Source organism: Bombus bifarius, unplaced genomic scaffold (assembly GCF_011952205.1).
Source record: "Bombus bifarius isolate JDL3187 unplaced genomic scaffold, Bbif_JDL3187 scf7180000007974, whole genome shotgun sequence".
NCBI classification, from domain to species: domain Eukaryota; kingdom Metazoa; phylum Arthropoda; class Insecta; order Hymenoptera; family Apidae; genus Bombus; species Bombus bifarius.
The window spans coordinates 1769455-1787931 of record NW_022884360.1 but is presented as its reverse complement, the minus strand read 5'-3'; the positions used below and the strand labels follow the sequence as shown (position 1 = coordinate 1787931).

General features: G+C 45.1%; 1 protein-coding gene and 1 pseudogene across 3 annotated transcripts in view; one reads left to right on the top strand and one right to left on the bottom strand.

Moving 5' to 3' along the window:
* Nucleotides 1-7167: 7167 nt before the first annotated feature.
* On the bottom strand, nucleotides 7168-7805 carry LOC117216945 (annotated as a pseudogene).
* A 3559-nt stretch (nucleotides 7806-11364) lies between these two features.
* LOC117217024 (GATA-binding factor C-like) overlaps nucleotides 11365-18477 on the top strand; it is an 89780-nt gene continuing 82667 nt past the window's right edge. For 2 of the 3 annotated variants that reach the window (XM_033464297.1, XM_033464295.1), the window contains exon 1: nucleotides 13412-13975. The gene's annotated coding sequence lies outside the window, so the exon portion shown is untranslated. Of the gene's footprint in view, nucleotides 11444-13411; nucleotides 13976-18477 lie in introns of those variants that run through there. The other variant, XM_033464296.1, reaches the window with a different exon arrangement.

Sequence of the window (18477 nt, the reverse complement as noted above, 5' to 3'; positions counted from 1 at the left end):
GACTAAAAAACACCCCACTGACCTCACTAAGGAAATAAAATAGTGGAACTCGAAGATGGTATCCCGCTGGGGGTAACCATTCACATTTTATTTAACAATTAAGCTTGAAAAACTTACCAAATGTCCAGCTGGACAAATTGCAAAGTACAAATTAAATAATAAAAAAGACGTGTTTGTTGTAACACGCCATAAGTACAATTTAGAAAAATTTAACAAATGTCCAGCTAGACAAATTGCAAAGTACAAATTAAATAATAAAAAACCCATATAGAAGAAGAAACAAGGAAAAATAGAGAAACAGAAGGGATTTCGAAAATCGTGTTAACCTAAACGTAGAAATAAAATAGTCAAACTAGAAGATAGTATTCTGCTGGGGGTAGCAATCCACGTGTTATTCGGCAATTGAGCTAGAAAAATTTATCAAATGTCCAGTTATACAAATTGTAAGATATAAATTAAATAATACAAAAAACTATATAAAATAAGAAGTAAGGAAAAATAGAGAAACAAAAGGGATTTCGAAAATCGTGTTAACCTAAACGTAGAAATAAAATAGTCAAACTCGAAATCCCCTGCGATATACCATCTACACGTTATTCAGCAATTAAGATAGAAAAATTTACCAAATGTCCAGTTGGACAAATTATAAAGTACAAATTAAGTAATACAAAAAACCATATAAAAGAAGAAATAAGGAAAAATAGAGAAACAGAAGGGATTTCGAAAATCGTGTTAACCTAAAGAGAAGGGTAGAACCTAAGGTAGAAATAAAATAGTCAAATTCGAAGATAGTATCGTGCTGGGGGTAGCCATCCATGTGTTATTCGGCAATTAAGATAGAAAAATTTACCAAATGTCCAGAGAAGGACAAATTGTAAGAATACAAATTACAAATTAAATAATAATAAACGAATAAAAAACTTGGGATAGGATTCGACTCTTTCCACCCTCGTTTCCTCGGTAAATTTTAAAAGTTTCAAGCTTTCATGGCTTTGCTTACTTCCATTAGTTTCGAAAATTTGGCACTTAGATAACATTTAACAAGCATTTTATACGCTTTCGTCCAAACGATATCTCATCGACGCAAGGAATTACTTTACGAGCACCTTTGCGTCAGATAACATCAGGGGCGTCGTTAAATGCAAGTTAAGTGTTACTGTCCGATGACATCATGTTGACGTCACGTGTAAGTCAACTCCGACGTAAAGTTTTCCAACGTGAAACTTTGTACGGAAAATCATTAAACCCACCGGTTAAAGTCACTGAATATTAAGCTGTTTGCGAAAGAATCTTCCTTTTACAAACACGTGTCTTTTACAACAATTTTATAACAATGTAAAAATCCGTCAAATGTTGTCGTTTTTATTTTAACAGAACAAACTGGATCATTCGTAGTTGAATAAAATAAAGTAAAAGAAAACTCGTTGGTCATCTACTATTTTATATAAAACTATTTTTATATAAAGAGAATCTTTCAGCACGAGCTAACGAATTTACACGGACAGCAAACCGTCGAAGAAAATGTAAAAAGTTCAGGATATTAAAATGCGGAAATTCATCTTTTCCCAGATTTTCTTCAAGGAACCCTCGAACGAACAACGTGTAGCGGCATATGCGTCTTAGGACGTTTCGATTCGAAGATGCCTCACGTAGTTGTTTTGCCACAGACGATTAACACTGTACCACGCACATAATAAAATAATAAACAAACTCTGGACAAAGCAATTTCGCTGCTACGTGCAACCGACGACCAGCGACAAGTTCAAACCTCCCCCACTCGACCAGTATAAATAGACGACCATGTTCTCCAGACACAGTCAGTGAGTCGCGCGAATCAATATCGGTATCGAGTCATGGAGATCATCAGTCGAGCGAATAAGTATGACGAATCAGTCCAACGAATCAGCATAACGATTAGTATCAATACCGCAGTATCGCGCAATCTTCCAACGAATAGCATCGAGCGAGCAACGCTTGCGATTAACGTTGTATTCTACGTTTTAAAACATCTGTAAATATAGTTAACGAAATCAACTCGTCTCGTTGTTAATTTAACCAACAACACGTCTCACCGTCACCTCACAGTTGCACGCTATTGGCAATTTTTCAGAATTCTCAACGCTATTGCACGTGTGCGACATCGCTGTAACCTCGGACGACGAATAAAATCGTCTGTACAATATCGTCAAACGTTTCGATATTATCGATAAATATGGAACGTGTTAGTGGAAACGTAGTTTGCGAATAAACGCGGATTAGCGATAATATAACGATGGTTCCAGAGTCTGTTTATTCCTCGTTGGTTTTGCAAAATAGAGCAAATGCGTCCGATCGCTCGACGACCCATCGCCGTTTGCTCGCGTATTAGCTTTTTCTCGCAAAGGTCGAGCTCGGCTGTCGAAGACGATTCAGGCTGGCGTTTCTAGCGAAAATAAAAGTTGGCCGGCCGGTCGATAAGGGACTTCTGTCGGATAAAGGACCTTCGGAAAAGTAAGTAGTCGCGGCGCAGAAAAAGCTGTGGCGCGGTATCAAACGGTGGAAATAAACGGGCAGAGGAAAAAGGAAAGAGGGAAGGCTCTCTGGGGTCTGCTTTCAGATAGCGAGACTTCTTTTTCTTCGTCGGCTGACCTCCCAGAAGTCAAATTTTCCCCGATAATAACTTTTCTTCCTTCCTTCTCGCGCGTCTTCGCGTATCTCGCGACGAAACTTGCAGCAATTTATTTACCGGCAAGCTTGCACTCGCGAACATCGTTTAGCGATCCACGGTTCCAGCTATGAGAAAGAAACCATATCGCGGCACAGTGACGAAATACGCAGCGGCACTTGTACCCGACATGGACCAGCAGCTAGCATTTTCAAAAATTTGACAGACGAATGTCAAAAACTTCAGTGGACTATCTCGGTCATTCGCTTCGAGATCGTCAGCTTTGCCAAGAACCGTCGCTGGTCCGGTAGTTTGATAGAGCAATAAATAATCCGAGGGAAAAGTATGCGAGGATTGTCAGTTACAAGTAGCTGCAAGTAGCGATTTTAAAAATAAATCGTCTTAATCGATAAAAAGGACGAAACTATCTTTCCGAGGAATATAGCGTAGCTGGTAGAGGTGGCCGATATCGATGTTCCATATTTGCGACACGATTCATGTCCGTTTAATGTTAATTCGATATTGGAAATTGTTGGCAACGTTAGAAATAAAAGATCGCAATGGGCGAGCGTAAATACGTTGCTCGACAGCAGCAAACATCCTTCGCTCGTTGCGATTGATCTTGCAAGGAGAAAGTTTCAAAGACAAAATGGTATTGTACGTTGGGCCGCTTTCCTCTGTAGTCGGAAAAACGAAGGTTAATGAGCTACCGTTTAAAGTGTGTCGGCTAACGACGCCTAATGATGGCAATACTCGATGACTCGTCGCTGAGCATTAGGCCAAACTCGTTATGCCTGGAATTCTTCGTCGCGTCCAGTGGTACTCTCGAATTAGCCATTGAAAGAGACTGTAGTGCTTTCAGGATAAAAAAAAAAAAAGATAAGGGACACTTTGTAATAGGGTCGGTTTTATGACGCTTTTGTACCTGGACTGTTGGACAAACCACTCGTCCATCGGTCTTATTCCCTGAATCCGTCATTTGCCAAAAAACGACACGCCTTTGACGACTTTAACTTTAACTTTCTAGTCCCCTTCTAATTTGTCCTTTAGACGCGGAGAGCTTCTCGAGCTTCCGCTCAAATCTAATCAAATTTAATCTCCGCAGGAAAAGCTCGGTACAGCGTGTCTTCTTCGTAATTGATCGGAAATACTCGATAGACGCAACACACTATTTTGAATTTGGAGGAAGACAGCGCGAGTGGAGAAGAAGAGAACCGAAGATCGGCAGGGCGAAAAGAAACGCATCGATCGGACGATGTTAACGCAACTATTTTACTTTCACGAACAAAACCAAACGCGATAGAATTTGTGGTATACTGGCCACAGCCACGTTGAATTATCTCCTTCTGTCTGTTATGTACACGCGCGTATTTACGCTCCTCGTCAAAGGGGTCAAAGAGGTCCCTGGACCTTGGATATTAGCGAAAATTGCTGGGCAGAACTTGTTCACGGCGTATGGAAAGCAGTATCAATACGTACAACACTTAGAAGATTGTTTATGCTTTGCGAAAGAAAGAATGCGTTGGAAAAGTAAATGGAGAAGGATACCATTTTCAGAAAAAAATATTCAACTTGGACGGTCCTGATGGGTGACGATATTATTTTCATGACACGCGAAAACAGACAATGTCAGCGATTCGACGACAAATGGCAGGAGGCAGCGTGATGGTTTGGGCCGGCGTCGGTTACTTCGGCAAGACAAGTATCAAGTTCATCGTTGGCAGAGTGTGCAGTGTCCGGTACATAAATTTAATCAAAGAACGAATAAATAATCATGCAGAACGCATTTCTGGACCTGATTACATCCTTCAACGAGGTAATGCACCTGTACACGCATCAAGATTGGTCCAATCATACTTTAATGAAAATAATATATCTATTTTGCCGTGGCGTGCACGCTGCCAGGACCTTAATATTATTGAAAATTGCTGGGCAGAACTTGTTCACGGCGTATACGCGAATGGAAAGCAGTATCGACACGTACAACAATTAAAAAACGCAATTGCACGCGAATGGGATACGTTAAGTCGAAATTACATCCAGAAACTATATAAATCGATAGCAAATCGTGCGATAGAAGTAATAGAAAATAAAGGAAGATGTACCCATTATTAAATAAGTATATACGTTTGATAAGTAATTATTGTTAGTTACAATTTACGTTGATTATTATTTTCTTATCGTACACGTGCTATCATTTCGTTCTTAAAATCAAACAATTTTTTTTGTTACACACCAAACCTCGTAATATTTTTAATTCTTTTCAACGAACCGCATATCCGGAGCTCATAATGTTTTGATATTGTACGTTACAGACGAAAAACTTTACACGCGTCATTGAGAAATTAAAGATAGCTCACGTGGGCTATCTCTTTGACGAGGAGTGTAATGGTATTTTATAGATCTAAAGTATATCGTTTGATCTCGTTTCGATATTAGAAATATTATCTTACTTTGGCAGAAGACTCGTTTTAAACAAGTCGAAGATAAAAAGTATGTAGCGGCACATGAGCTACAGGACAATTCAAATCATGTTGTTTATCATTGTTGTAGCAATATCGTTAGAATATACAATGTATTAATAAATAAATTCCGAAATAAAATAATGTCGAACAAAGACGAATTTGAATTTTCCAACCCTGCCAGTATAAATAAACGGACGCAACCGAAAAGAGTTTAGTTATCAAGCAGTTATCAACCAGTTATCTAACAGTTATCGTATCTACGAGTGTCTCTCGAGTATTTATCAGCGATCTTATTTTGCGACTTATACACTGTACGATCCTCTCAGGGAATATTGCCCGTATACCAATTTATTTAATTATTTTTAAATATATTTTACGTCTAACAGATCTCACGATCGAACATCCTCTACACGAGTCCTCCGCAGGTACTTTGTCGTGGACGATGGAATTCGAATCAGGTTACTCTACTCCGAACTTGTGTGGAAGAGAACACGATGGCCCCTCAAGGGCAGCTGCCCCCAGTAATGTTCATGACGACCGATCAATTACGAGAAACATAGCGAGTAGGACTTTTTCGGAAATTCCAGAATGAGATTGCAAAATCAGCGACATTAGCCGAGAACCTTACACGAGCTATCCCTAACAATTAATATTCTTTCTTCCTTTTTACAAGGCTAGGATCGCCGACTGAATGGCCGAATAAAATATCCGAGCGAATTGCTGGTAACCGTGTTACCGCGGATATCCGATCGACGAGTTGCTGTACACGGTACGAGTGCAGTGTATCGCGCGAAATGGTCATTAGAGCGACGCATAGGGCAGTCAATAGAGTAATCGTTAGAGGTGTGATTTAATCGTGGCGCAGCAGGCCGAAAACGAACTCTCGCGGTCGACAAATAATTCGATCGAACTTTATTCGCGACCGCTGCCGGCCAAATGAGTTTCCGAACACATTTAACGATAATGAGCTTCGACCCCGGTGAGAGGCGGGATTATTTCGCGCGCCGCTTATTCCAAAGGCTGCTTTCGCTAAATCTGGATTATCAGGCGGAGGGTGAGGCAGAAGGGGGATGGTTGTGGTTAAAATACGCGCTCGGTGAAAGTGCAAGTAGTCGCGATAACGTGGCAACCCGATGAACCTAAGGTCACGCGCGTACAGAGACAGAAAATTATCGGCCAATTGCTGCTCTATCGGGTGAAACCCTGATAATAAAGCGAGGATAGAAGCTAGGAATATCGGATAATTATTGAGAAAAAGCTACCGATTTACCGTAACCTAAATTGCTATTATTACTCGCTCACGAACCGAACGCGTACGTTAGAAGCGGAGTAAAATTAGAAACTTTAAGTAGCTGTGCGTAACTAAATATCCCGAATAATATTTGTGACGGCACTCGACCACGAAACTTTCCAACAGCTTCGCGACACAAAGCGCTATACCTTTACAACGTAAGGTCAATGTGCCTAATGTCCCCTCGATATCAATACGGTTCCTTCGCCGAATATTCGGAAGAATACGTACGCGGCAACCATCGCGGACATCTAATAAACGCGTGCATAGTGGCGATATCGAAGGGCAACGAAGAAAAGAATCCGTTTGGTTCCGAACAATATTCATTCTGCTCCGAGCTGCGAAGTGCGACAGGTTTAGCGTCATAGCGAAGCAAACGCAATTCCATAGATGTGGTTATTAACTCTTGATTGTTAATCTTTAATCGTTAATTGTTGTTAATCGTTAATCGTTATTTGTTGTTGATAGCTAATCGTTAATCGTTAATTGTTGATCATAAATTGTTGATTGTGGATTGTTAGTAGCTTAATAAACTTTTTTGTAGAACAACAAGAGTGTTTCTTGTGGGCACCTTCACCAACGACTGCCTCACCTTGATCGTCAATTATTGTTGATAACTAATTGTTATTTATTAATTGTTAACCGTAAATTGTTGACTGTTGATTGCTAATAGTTCAATAAGCCTTTTTTGTCGAACAACAAGAGTGTTTCTTGTGGGCACCTTCACCAACGACTATCTCACGTTGATAGTTAATTGTTGTTCATAGCTAATCGTTAATCGTTAATTGTTGACCATAAGTTGTTGATTGTTGATTGTTGATTGTTGATTGTTGATTGTTGATCGTTGATCGTTGATCGTTGATCGTTGATCGTTGATCGTTGATCGTTGATCGTTGATCGTTGATCGTTGATCGTTGATCGTTGATCGTTGATTGTTGATTGTTGATTGTTGATTGTTGATCGTTGATTGTTGATTGTTGATCGTTGATCGTTGATCGTTGATCGTTGATCGTTGATCGTTGATCGTTTATCGTTTATCGTTGATTGTTGATTGTTGATTATTGATTATTGATCGTTGATCGTTGATCGTTAATTGTTGATTGTTGATCGTTGATCGTTGATCTTTGATCGTTGATCGTTGATCTTTGATCGTTGATTGTTGATTGTTGATTGTTGATTGCCAATAGTTTAATAAACTTTTTTGTAGAACAACAAGAGTGTTTCTTGTGGGCACCTTCACCAACGACTGCCTCACGTTGATCGTTAATCGTTGTTGATAGTTAATCGTTCATTGTTAATTGTTAATCATTAATTGTTGATCGTTGATTGCTAATAGTTTAATAAGCCATTTTTGTTGAACATCAAGAGTGTTTTTTGTGGGCAGCTTCACCAACAACCACCTCATACTCTACACGGTACCTTGAAAAGTACGTTCGTCCGTAAAGTAGCAACCCGAACGACAGAATCTAAATAGGTAGATGCCCACTTGGGCGTTTTTGCGCGTAGGTACTTGGAAGACTAAGATCGAGCCGAGATTACAGAGTCGTTTGGACGATACACGTCCGGGTTCTCGGTACATCGACCTATTTCACAATTTTCGAATTCGGTGAGTTGTAACTAGCGAATATCGTGGTCCGCTCGCGTTATAACTCGCAGCTACTTGTAATCGATGGCCGGAGCGCGCCTTCCAGCCGATTTTTATTCGGCTCGCCAGCGGATAAAGTTAGGAGAATGGCCATAGATCAGGTGGCTACGTGAGTCTTCCTGGAGCAAAGATATCGACGCCGATTTATTATTCCGGATGAAGGAGTACGCGGGACGAATAGCTAAGCGGTGCTGGACGAGCTACTCTATGGGAAATGGAGAATGGACAGGACAGCGTAGACAAATTACAAGGTCGGATTATCGTTAGGACTATTAGTAGCAATTAGAGGCTAAACGAAGGCCAGTTCGGGGAATAGAAAGTCACTCGGAAGCGTATTATCCCGGAAGAGTATCCGGCGCTTAGATGATTCACCCTCGTTATCTTCCATCTCCAAACGATCTCTACGATATTTTCCATTTCCGATTTTCCAGACCGAATAACCGCTGGAAATCGAGACGCACGGCCCGTATGTAGGTAGAAGATCCCGAGACTCCTCGGGAAGACAGGAGAACGGCAAAGAGAGAGAGAGAGAGAGAGAGAGACAGACAGACAGACAGAACAGAGAGGGGAAATAGAGAGAGAGGGGAAGAGAGGGGAAACAAGAGCGGTAAAAATGAATCGATAGGCGGAGTTTTTCATGACGCGGCGCTGGAGGCGCCAGAGGGTGGGGGTCGCGATAGGCGGAGTCTGGCTGATTTAGGGCCGCCATTTTGTGACAATGGACGAGAGGGGGGGTATGCCTATCTGATTGGCTGATCTACGGACTTCTCTCGTCCCGAACAAGCTTCTACAGATTGTTCGGTTGTACTCTCCGTCGGTACTCCAGCCACCCGGCGACCCGGCAACGCCGCCAACCCGTCCACGTCCCTTTCCCCCACCACCGCCACACGCACACCGCGCTTTTACCCCCACCCAGCCGACCCGCAGCGCCGTGAAAGCGAGACACGCGTCCTTCCCGCCACGGAATCGAACCGACTTGGCCCGACCACAGAATCACCGAACCCTTTCCTCGCCGAGATGCTTCTTTCGGTAAAGCGCCTATTACGTTGTTCTTGCGATTAGCCGAAAGCCTGAGAGCTCTTTTCGCATCGTCGATCCTAGTTCGGGTCGGGCCGATGTTGGCAACCGATGGTCGATAAGACAACGAAAGAGTATCGTTCGTTGTAAATGGAATTTACGTTCCGCCGTTTACGTTATCGTCCCAAGATTGTTTATTTTCGATATATTGGACGATTCTTGCTGTAGCTTTCGGCAAAACTCGTCGTCTATCGCGATGATCGAGTACGTTATCGTCGTACGAGGTAAGAGGGCGATTAGCAAGTTGCGTGGAAGGTTACTCCGTGTACGTGTCGCGTATTTGCGTCACAGAGAAGAGAAACGAGGAGAATAAAAGACAGGAGAAACACCGAGTAGTAGAGATAAGAAAATGCATACGCACACGTATAAATAGACAAAAATAGGCGAATAAGTGCTACAAAATACACCGAAATTCCGTCTGAAAGCTAATGTTCCTCGAGAATTTTCCCCAGTCTCGAAGGTAGAAAGCGATCCGCAGAGCGACCGCGCGTCGAAGGTCGTTGGCCCGTGAACAGATCCCGCGGATCGGATCCGAATCGGCGCGTTTAGAACGCTTTTAGGTGGAAGACAAGTCCGAATAGCGGATTGCGTGTAGAGGACAACGTCGAAACCGGTGCAGTAACGCGCGGATTGTTAACGATCTCACAGAGGAAGCATAAATCAACGATCGGCCTTTTTCTATTCCCAGAGAAATGCACTTTGCTAGCAAAAGTATTTTGCAGTGGACTATATTCTTTAGAATTTGAACAGGTTTGGAATTACGCGATAGGACGAAAGAAAGCTGACGCGTTATCGATACCTATCGATCGTCAGAGTCAATCGGTTACTCGTTAACGCCGTTCGGCGACGTTATCGACGAGTTCTCGCGGCTGCATCGCGATAGAGCGGATCGGAAAAGTCAGCCGCTATCGGATCGCCCGACCTGGGCCAACTTGTAACGCCAGTCGGTGCTCTCTTGTCGTCTCATCTCTCGTTGCTTTCCGGCCTCTGGTTTTCGGAGGAGGGGCGTGTATCTTAATCGTCGTATCTCATCTAGATAGGCCGCCGGCATCCAGATCGGCTCACGGAAACGCGTGCACGCGTGTACCTGTATCTAGGTAGACACGTAAGCTCTGTATGTTCGCCCGACCCGCTCCAAAACCGAACAACGTACCATCGAATTACCGGCCGATCTCCAACCTGATTCTGTCGCTCGTCGTTTTATCGGTCCACATCTCCGACATACGAAAATTACAATAGCGAATTTCAGTCTCCAACAGGTCGACGATCGATCTTTACTTGCCACGATGTCGCGTGGCAGCAAGATTTTCCTACGATACCTGTCTTTCGCCGGATTTGACTTTACCCGCGTGTTTAACACGAACGCATCGCGAAATACGAATGCTGGTTTTTCCTATTTTTTTGGATTGTTCGGCAACGTTCGATAATTTAAAAGTACGCGTGATGCGGAGCGCGCGGCGTAGTTGAATCGGCGGACGAAAAATTGGAAGAAACGCGGACGAGATTTCTTCGAACGGCACGCGGAATCGCGCAATTATCGGCGGCACGCGGTGAATATCCGCGGCGATAGAACGGGCGCCAGTGGAAAATTCAATGTTCCCGAGCGAATTTAATGCAGTTCTCACCACCGATTGGCAGATACTGCGGCTCGACGCTGCCAAATCGTTCCATCAGACCGTGCACGTACCATATGCTCGTACGGCCTGCTTTGAATACATTAATAACCCCCGGCGACTCGGAATATTTGCACGACAAATTTGCGTAGATCGCCGATAACCGCGCGTCTAACCTAACGTGCAAAGTGTTTTACAATGGAACGCCGGGGAAATTTACAAATGTTTGCTCGTTATAAATATTTCGGCACGTTACCCCTTCGCTACGTGTCTTCAACAGTTTTCGCGAGATCCAGGGACCACGTTCCGCCGTTTTAAGGTCCGTCAAAAAAAAAAAAAAAAAAAAAAAAAAAAGAATAAAATCCAACCGGCCAAGATCGCGTTGTTGTTACACAGATTTCTTATTCTACGAGTTTCATCGTACAATTCAACTAACATTTGTAACAGCCTTTTGTAATAATTCGCCTAGGCAGATACAAATGTGCTAATCTTCGATTTGTTTCTCATTGCAGCGACACTGGTTCAAGTTGTTCAATTTCTTCCTGGTATTCGTCGAGATGTTCTCGTGGGAGACGTACGAACACCTTCCTCGTACGCTGTCGGATGTTCGTACGTCTCCTGAACCAGACAGACGAGGAAACAACGGAAACATCGGAGACTGGGAAATGTGACTGGGAAACGTGGACACCGTGGATGTTGACGAACACGGTATGGATGATGTATAATACCTAAACTGTTACATATAAAACTATGGTAACCAATTCGGGTGCGTTGCGCGGCCAGCACATGGAAACAACATTGCACGATTGCGTATAAATGCACCTTTGCTGTGCGTTACACGTTATCACTGTTCGTTCGTTCACGAAATTCGATACAGATATCTACACACGCAACATGTTTTCTAAGAGTCTAGTTCTGTTTCTTACGATTTAAACGCGCGGCCTGATATTCGGTCGTATAGATACAAATACAGTCCTTTAGTGGTTGATGCGTACTTTGATGAAAATCGAAAGATTTTCGAGCGACAACCAGCTAACTCGAAACACTCGCAGTGCATTTTTCTAACTTTCGTACTGGAAGTTTAGCTCGTACGGTAAATATAATTCCGTGCCATGAAATTATCTTTCTGTAATCTCCGTTTCATGAACTTTCTCTCGATCCGCTAAGGGAGCAAGAAAATAGCAATGGAAAATGCAGGATCGTTTGGCTGAACCGGTTAATTCTCTACCAACAGATAGCAACCGAGAAACGTTCGACGAGGATTATTGAAAACTCGGTGTGGTGGAAGGCAAAGTGCAAGGGCGAGTGGCTCGCTGCTGGTTCCTAGACTTCGCAAGTACCGTAAAGATGTCCCCCGGTGAAATCCAGCTTATCGAACGAACGAATATTATGTAGATGCGGCCGCTAGCTAGGGAGGTGTTGAATAATTCCGTCGGATCAGTGCGCTGATTTCATCGTTCTCTGTCGCGAGCGTGTGCGAGCGCGTGCCTTTACGCAGGTGTAGGCGCGCCTGTGTGCGTTTGTGGCGATGAAAGAGATGCCTTGCGCGATCGGTCGACCCAAATTTAGATCGGATCGAGGAAAACGGGAGGCACGGCGCGTGCCCCGCGCGAAGATCATCGCTCAGATAGACGCTTTCACGTACACTGTCCCTAGCAATGCGATTGAAAAATTTGCTCCGTTAATCGGCCTCCTGCTCGCCGCTATCCTTCGCCGAACCTCCGATCCAGATTCGTCTCCTATGGATTTTCCAGCGCTGTCTTTTCAAATAATGTAGGTATGTAGGTAGATACGGTGTTTCGATAATGGGTTACTATGGATACAACGTTTGGCCGCGGTTCGCACTCGCAATATTAATTAAGCACACGTCTCTCGTTTACGACGTTCGTGACAAGAAAAAGGAAAAACGCGTGTAACCGTTATCGGTTGCTGAAGAGAGTCTGTCACGTGCCTACGCGCGTTCACACACAGACGTCGCGATTATGCTAATTGCGATTCATTTTCCAACAGTTTGTTCCGCTCGTTCTGCTCGACGTTGCAAAAGTATCGTGCAACCACGACGGGATCGTGATCGGTGCGCACGATCTCTCGTATCGATTTCCTCTGAAATATCTTGCTAAAGGGTAACGCCGAGTCCTTCTTCGAGGGGGAGCCGGAGAAAGGCCGAGACGAGAAGATTGGAAAAGTGGGAAAAGGAGCATAGGGACGTTTCTGCCGGGTACGTAAATTTGCCGGCTGCTGTTGACGGATCGACCGGAAAGCAAGAAACTTGAATCGTAAACTCGTTAGCGGCTCTGTCGAACGTATTAACCGCGAATCCTCGGATTCCGTGCACATCGTCGATTCGGCAAGCGAGTGTAAAGAGGGCAGCCCTAGAACGAACAAGGGAAAGAAAAAAAGGCGAAATCGCGGTTGGAAAAACAAGAGGCTAGGCACCGCGGAAAAAGGAGCGCCGCTAGGGTCCTGCTGGAAAGAAGGGAGAGGCTCGGTGTTGACAGGAGAAGCAACACGAACGCCGCTGGGTCGTTCTCGTTGGTTCGATGGTGGGGAGGGAGTAAACGCCCGCTAGTAGGTTGGTCCGTGGCGGTAGGCGTGACCGGGTCGTGCCGAGTCGTGCCGAACGCTGGCGAACCCTAACGAACGCTGGTGAACGCGAGGGGAACGTCGAGACCGGTGTTTTCGTTCGCCTTAGTTCCGCGCCGGGTGCCACGACAGTCGCATCGACTCGAGTTTACGTGCGCGCGCGCGCGTGCTTCCAAAAATCTTTCTCTCTCTTTCTCTCTCTCTCTCTCTATCTGTCTCCCCTCCCAACGCGGATCGAGCAGTCGAGCGAGAGGAAAACAGACGGCAGAAGGAAAGCCAGGGGAACTCGCGGAGACACGCGAACCTGACATCCCGACGACCCGGTTCGAGCACCAAGCCCAGCAGCTCTCCGTGCACGATTTACCGTGCTCGTTTTCCCTGTGCATCGGTTTCGTTACATCGTACTGTTGTTTCTCACGAACGGCTCGGCCACGACTCGGACGACGACTTGGACGACGACTTGGACGACGCGCGCGATACACAGGGGCCCAGCTATCGACGCGGGCAACCATCCGAACGCCACGATGTGCTGTGTGTGTGTACTGTGCAGTGTCTTCTTGGTGCTAACTTAGTGATAACGATATTGAAACACGCCCACAGAGCGACGAGACGCCGCGCGGCGACATACCGCGCCACTCGGAATTCATAACTGTTCAGGTAAGCGTGTTTGGCTCGTAACGATCGCGAACCGCCGCTCCACCGATCGCCGACTCCTTTTCCAGAGAGGAGCAGCGTGTACCACTTTGCTCCGCGGTTCACGTTCTATCCTCTTATCGGTGTAACGAACGCTAAGTCGAATTTGGAGTAGATTCCGTGACAGTTTCCAGCGAATACCTGCTAAGCGCCAGATCGTCGTACGCTTTTCCTCTGGCACCTCCATTCGATTGTCTTTCGCGTTCGACTATTCTCTTGCGAGTGTGCGATAGTTCGATAGTCGGTTGTTTTTCCTTCGACTGTACAGGGTCGTTGTAGGAGGTCGTTGTACATCACCCAAGGAGTTGTTTCTGTTCGTGTTTCTCAGTGCGATGGATGCAAACGGAGTTGAGAGCGGAGTGAAAATCCGATCGCTGTGGAGGAAAATTGGCGTCGTAACGTCGACGTATCGCGATCGAGTTGCCATCGGTCCGTAGGTCGAATTCTCTTAGGATCGAACGTCGGAGAAATCGGAATTGTAGAGATCCGTGTGACAGATTTTTCGGAGTCGCAACGATACTCCGGTTCCCTTTCTGGCAGAAAAAGTACGACTTTGGAATTTAGGAAGTCTCAGGTCCTTACGTAGGAAAAATTCAAGTTGCCGGTAGGTTGTTTTCGAAATTCGTCCCTCTAACTTTTGCCTGCCTTCGCGTGACAAATGTAACTGCTTACAGACGAACGCCTGCGATTCCATACAAAAACAGCGGTGCCTTTTTATTCGGATAGGTCGTTGACTCCGGTCTATTTAGAGGTCGAAGAAATTGCTTGTTTGCTCACGCCAGTGGGACGAAAAGATGGCGCCGACGGTCGCTAATTCTCTTTCACGCTGCGCTGTTTATCTTCGGCTTGCGTACACACTACCCTACGAAACTAAAAGTTAACTCGAATCTTGGGAAAATTCGCTCGGCGTTACGACCTAGCGGTCAGAGAGCAACAGAAAGGCGAAATGTCGCGCAATCCTACGCTAGTCGATTCGGAATTTTAGGTTCCCAGGGGAAACCGCGGCATAGGAGAGTCCAGTTTTTCCGATCGATCGGGTTACCGGCTTTCCATGGCAAATTGGAAACCCGATGCACGAATAATACTCGTGTAACTCGTTACGGTCGATTGCGTAACAGTTTGATTTCCACGAAAACAGAAAGAGACATAGTTCTTGTGTGTGTGTGTGCGTGTTAGGCGACCGGAGTCGATCGAACTCCGACGGCGCAGGTAGATCGACCAATTCACCGGAAGAAACCCGGCGAGAACGCGCGGTGAGTCAGGTCTTTCCGCGACTCAGGATTTTCCTTTGTTCTTGCAACGGCCGTTTGCCTGCCGTAGCTAAATCTGTTGACGCGGAAATGAAAATTACGAGCGTCGTTAGTGCCTGTCGTAGGTATCGTCTTTGAGAGGCAACGAGCTCCGTAGAAAAATTGCTCCGCCGTTGCTAGTTCTTTTCTAATCGATTAGCCAGTGAAGGACGATCGATTCGTGGATGACGTCAGCGGAATGATTTAAAATTGCTGTAGCTAATCCCTGTAGGGATACAGCCTGATGATTCGCCGTTTCGTAAACGAAGAAAATTGTCTTCCAAATCTACCAAAATCTCTAGTTAGGAATCGAATATTCGTCGCTTTCTAAGCGCAAGTTTCATCGTATCGCCATCGATTCGTATCCTTTACACGGCTCTGCCAGTTGCGTTTAGTTTCCACGTACGTTCCACTTAGCGGCTTATTAACATACGTTAACGTCAATCATATTTTCTTTTCAACCGTCAAGTTGACAACTGCCGCGACCAATTGTCACGTCGGGTCGATTGCATTCTCCGTAAACACAGGCCGTCGTTCGTCACTTTTCAAATTGTAAATATCTCGTTCGGTACGCGTTTGTAAGATTCCATCGAGTCTGGACGTCGAGTAAACAGGAAAAATTCGCAGGTCAAAGCATAATCCGTGTGCTTGCTACCACGGTTTCCAATATGCCAGTGGGACGCTGGCAATTGAATTTTTCGGAGCGACAGGTAGAAAATCGGAGGACAGGGCGGCGAGTCGGCGAGAAAGTGGATGATTTTCAAAGGGAATTCACCCCTTGCAGAAGGGAGGCGATATCGGCCGATGGTTTGCGCGCGGCCTATAATTGCTAATTTGCAAGTATAATAAACGACCGTCGGTTTCTGTTTTCATTTATTAGCCGCGAAATGCCTCCGCTTATTAGCGCAACCATGCATTCGAAGCAATTCGCTCGTTTCTTCGCGATAAACATTCTCTTCGCCGACGAAACGCCGGCTGCGTTGCTTCCTCCTCTTCGTCCTCATCCTCCTTCTCTTCCTCCTCCTGCCTCGCCATCCATCGATTCTCCAATTTTTATTTAATTATTCTTCGTCCTTCGTTCCTTCTATGGAGTCGCGTATTTAATGGAAAATCACGACGGTGTGTAGCGAGGGAATTTTTCCAGCGGAAATTTATACACGCGGATTTCGCGTGCTTACCATCTTCAAACGTAAACGGATCGACTCTGTCATCGATAGACGGCGCATTTTCGCTCGATTTCGTATTTTTACCAATTGCTACAACCGAAAAGAAATAGAAGAAGAAGAGAAATAGCATGGAAATGGGCATTTGATTTATTAAATATCGCGATAAGTATTCCGCTTTGGATATCTCGCACATCTTCCAGACATCGTACACGAATTGTGCGCGGTGTTCTACACCCTCGAATTTCTTGTAAATGTGCGAGAAGCCGCGGTCTAGTCGTCGATAAATCGAACGATATCGTAGATCACGAGCGAGTGCTCCATTGTTTCTGTAATGAACAATCGAATTATTGGTCGATACGATATCGAGTAAGATCTTCGTATTGCGAAAATTCTCGGTAACGTTGGCTCCAAGGATCTACGCGTTTTTCTGTTCATCGGAAATCATCGAATCCGGTATTTCCCATTTATCAGGTTCGATGTAAATTACGAGATCGGAGAATTCTTCGTAAAGACGATCGACGTAAGATTCTGCTTGCCACTCGTCGTCGTCGTCGTCGTCCACTTTGCAACAAACGTGCAGTGTTGTATTCGACAAATTCGACAAATTCCGCCTCCAGAGGCGCCTTCAGAGGTTCGCAGGTCTGCGAGTATCGCGTTTCCCTGTTGGAGCCTCGATCCGACGGCTGAGAATCGCACGCGCGTCTTATTCTCATCTTCGTCGTTCGCACTCGCGTCGACCATCTCCATCGTCGTCGAGCTTCCACGCTTTACGACTTCTCTGCCTATTCGAATCTCCAGCTACCGCATGATCAAAATTCGCGCACGATCTTGTAGCGACTGGGCAACTGGCGAACGAAAGAAAAGATTCTAAAGCGAAAGATACAAAAAGACATTGTAGTTTTGCGAAACGTACCTGGTACTAGCAAACGATTGTTATTTGTATGGTTCTATGGTTAACTCATGGTGTATCAACTTGAAACTTTCTTTCATTCGGCGATGAAAGTCGAATTTCGGTCAACAGCATAGGATTTTCTGCGTCGCTGTCTTTCGCTCGCGTTTCCGAAACCAATTCTACCTCTTCGCCGATCTCTCAACAGAGATTCTAACAGCATATCGGAAATCTATAACACCTGATGCGATCTCCGTGGTAATTTAAATATTATTCCATCGCCGCTGCTGTCCGCAATACTTGTAATTCCGACTTACGCTGCTTCGTCGGAGAATCAATTTTCCGATCTTGGTCGGACCGATGTGACTGGAAATATTACGCTTTCGCAAACGCCGTTCGAATACGCGTGCTTTCCAAATATTTGCTTTTTCCACGCGATGCGATTTTCTGTTCGCCACTAAAATAAAGTAGACTACAGAGAAAGAAGATGTGGGAAGAGACGAGCGAGCAGCGATCCAAGAGGCGCGTAATTAATTCAGGCACGTGAAAAGATCGGCCGGAAAAGGGCAAAGATACGTTTCACCATGCTTCGGGGACGATTAATCCGACTGGATACATTTTTTTCTACGTTGCACGCGAGTCTTTGGCGGACTTTGCTCCAGGTTCGAGGTCGCCGCTTAACGATTTTCGAGGCGGTGTCACGAAATCGGCGGCGAGTTGCTCGCACGTGCAACGCGACGCCGTTCTTTTTTTTTTCGGACGGAACAAGATTAACAAATCTCGATAAGATTATTCTACGCGATACGTGATCGGCCGGCTCGCTTCGATGGAGGTGTTTTTTTCGCCGCGATGATGTAACGTCGTCACCTCTTGCGATAAATCGTGGAACGTCGCGTTGCCGCGGTTTTCGCGCCGATGACGCGCCGATGACCACGATGGAAGTTAACCAGGTTCTATCCCGAACCTTCCGGGCAAAAATCTTATCTCTGCCTCGCCGATAACACCAGATAAGATCCGTTGCCTTGCATCTTTTCGCGATTTGTCGAAATATCGTGGTTCTTGCGCGAAATCGCTAGATTTAATAATGACAGAGTTGGACTCTGAACTGCCAACAATTTCAAC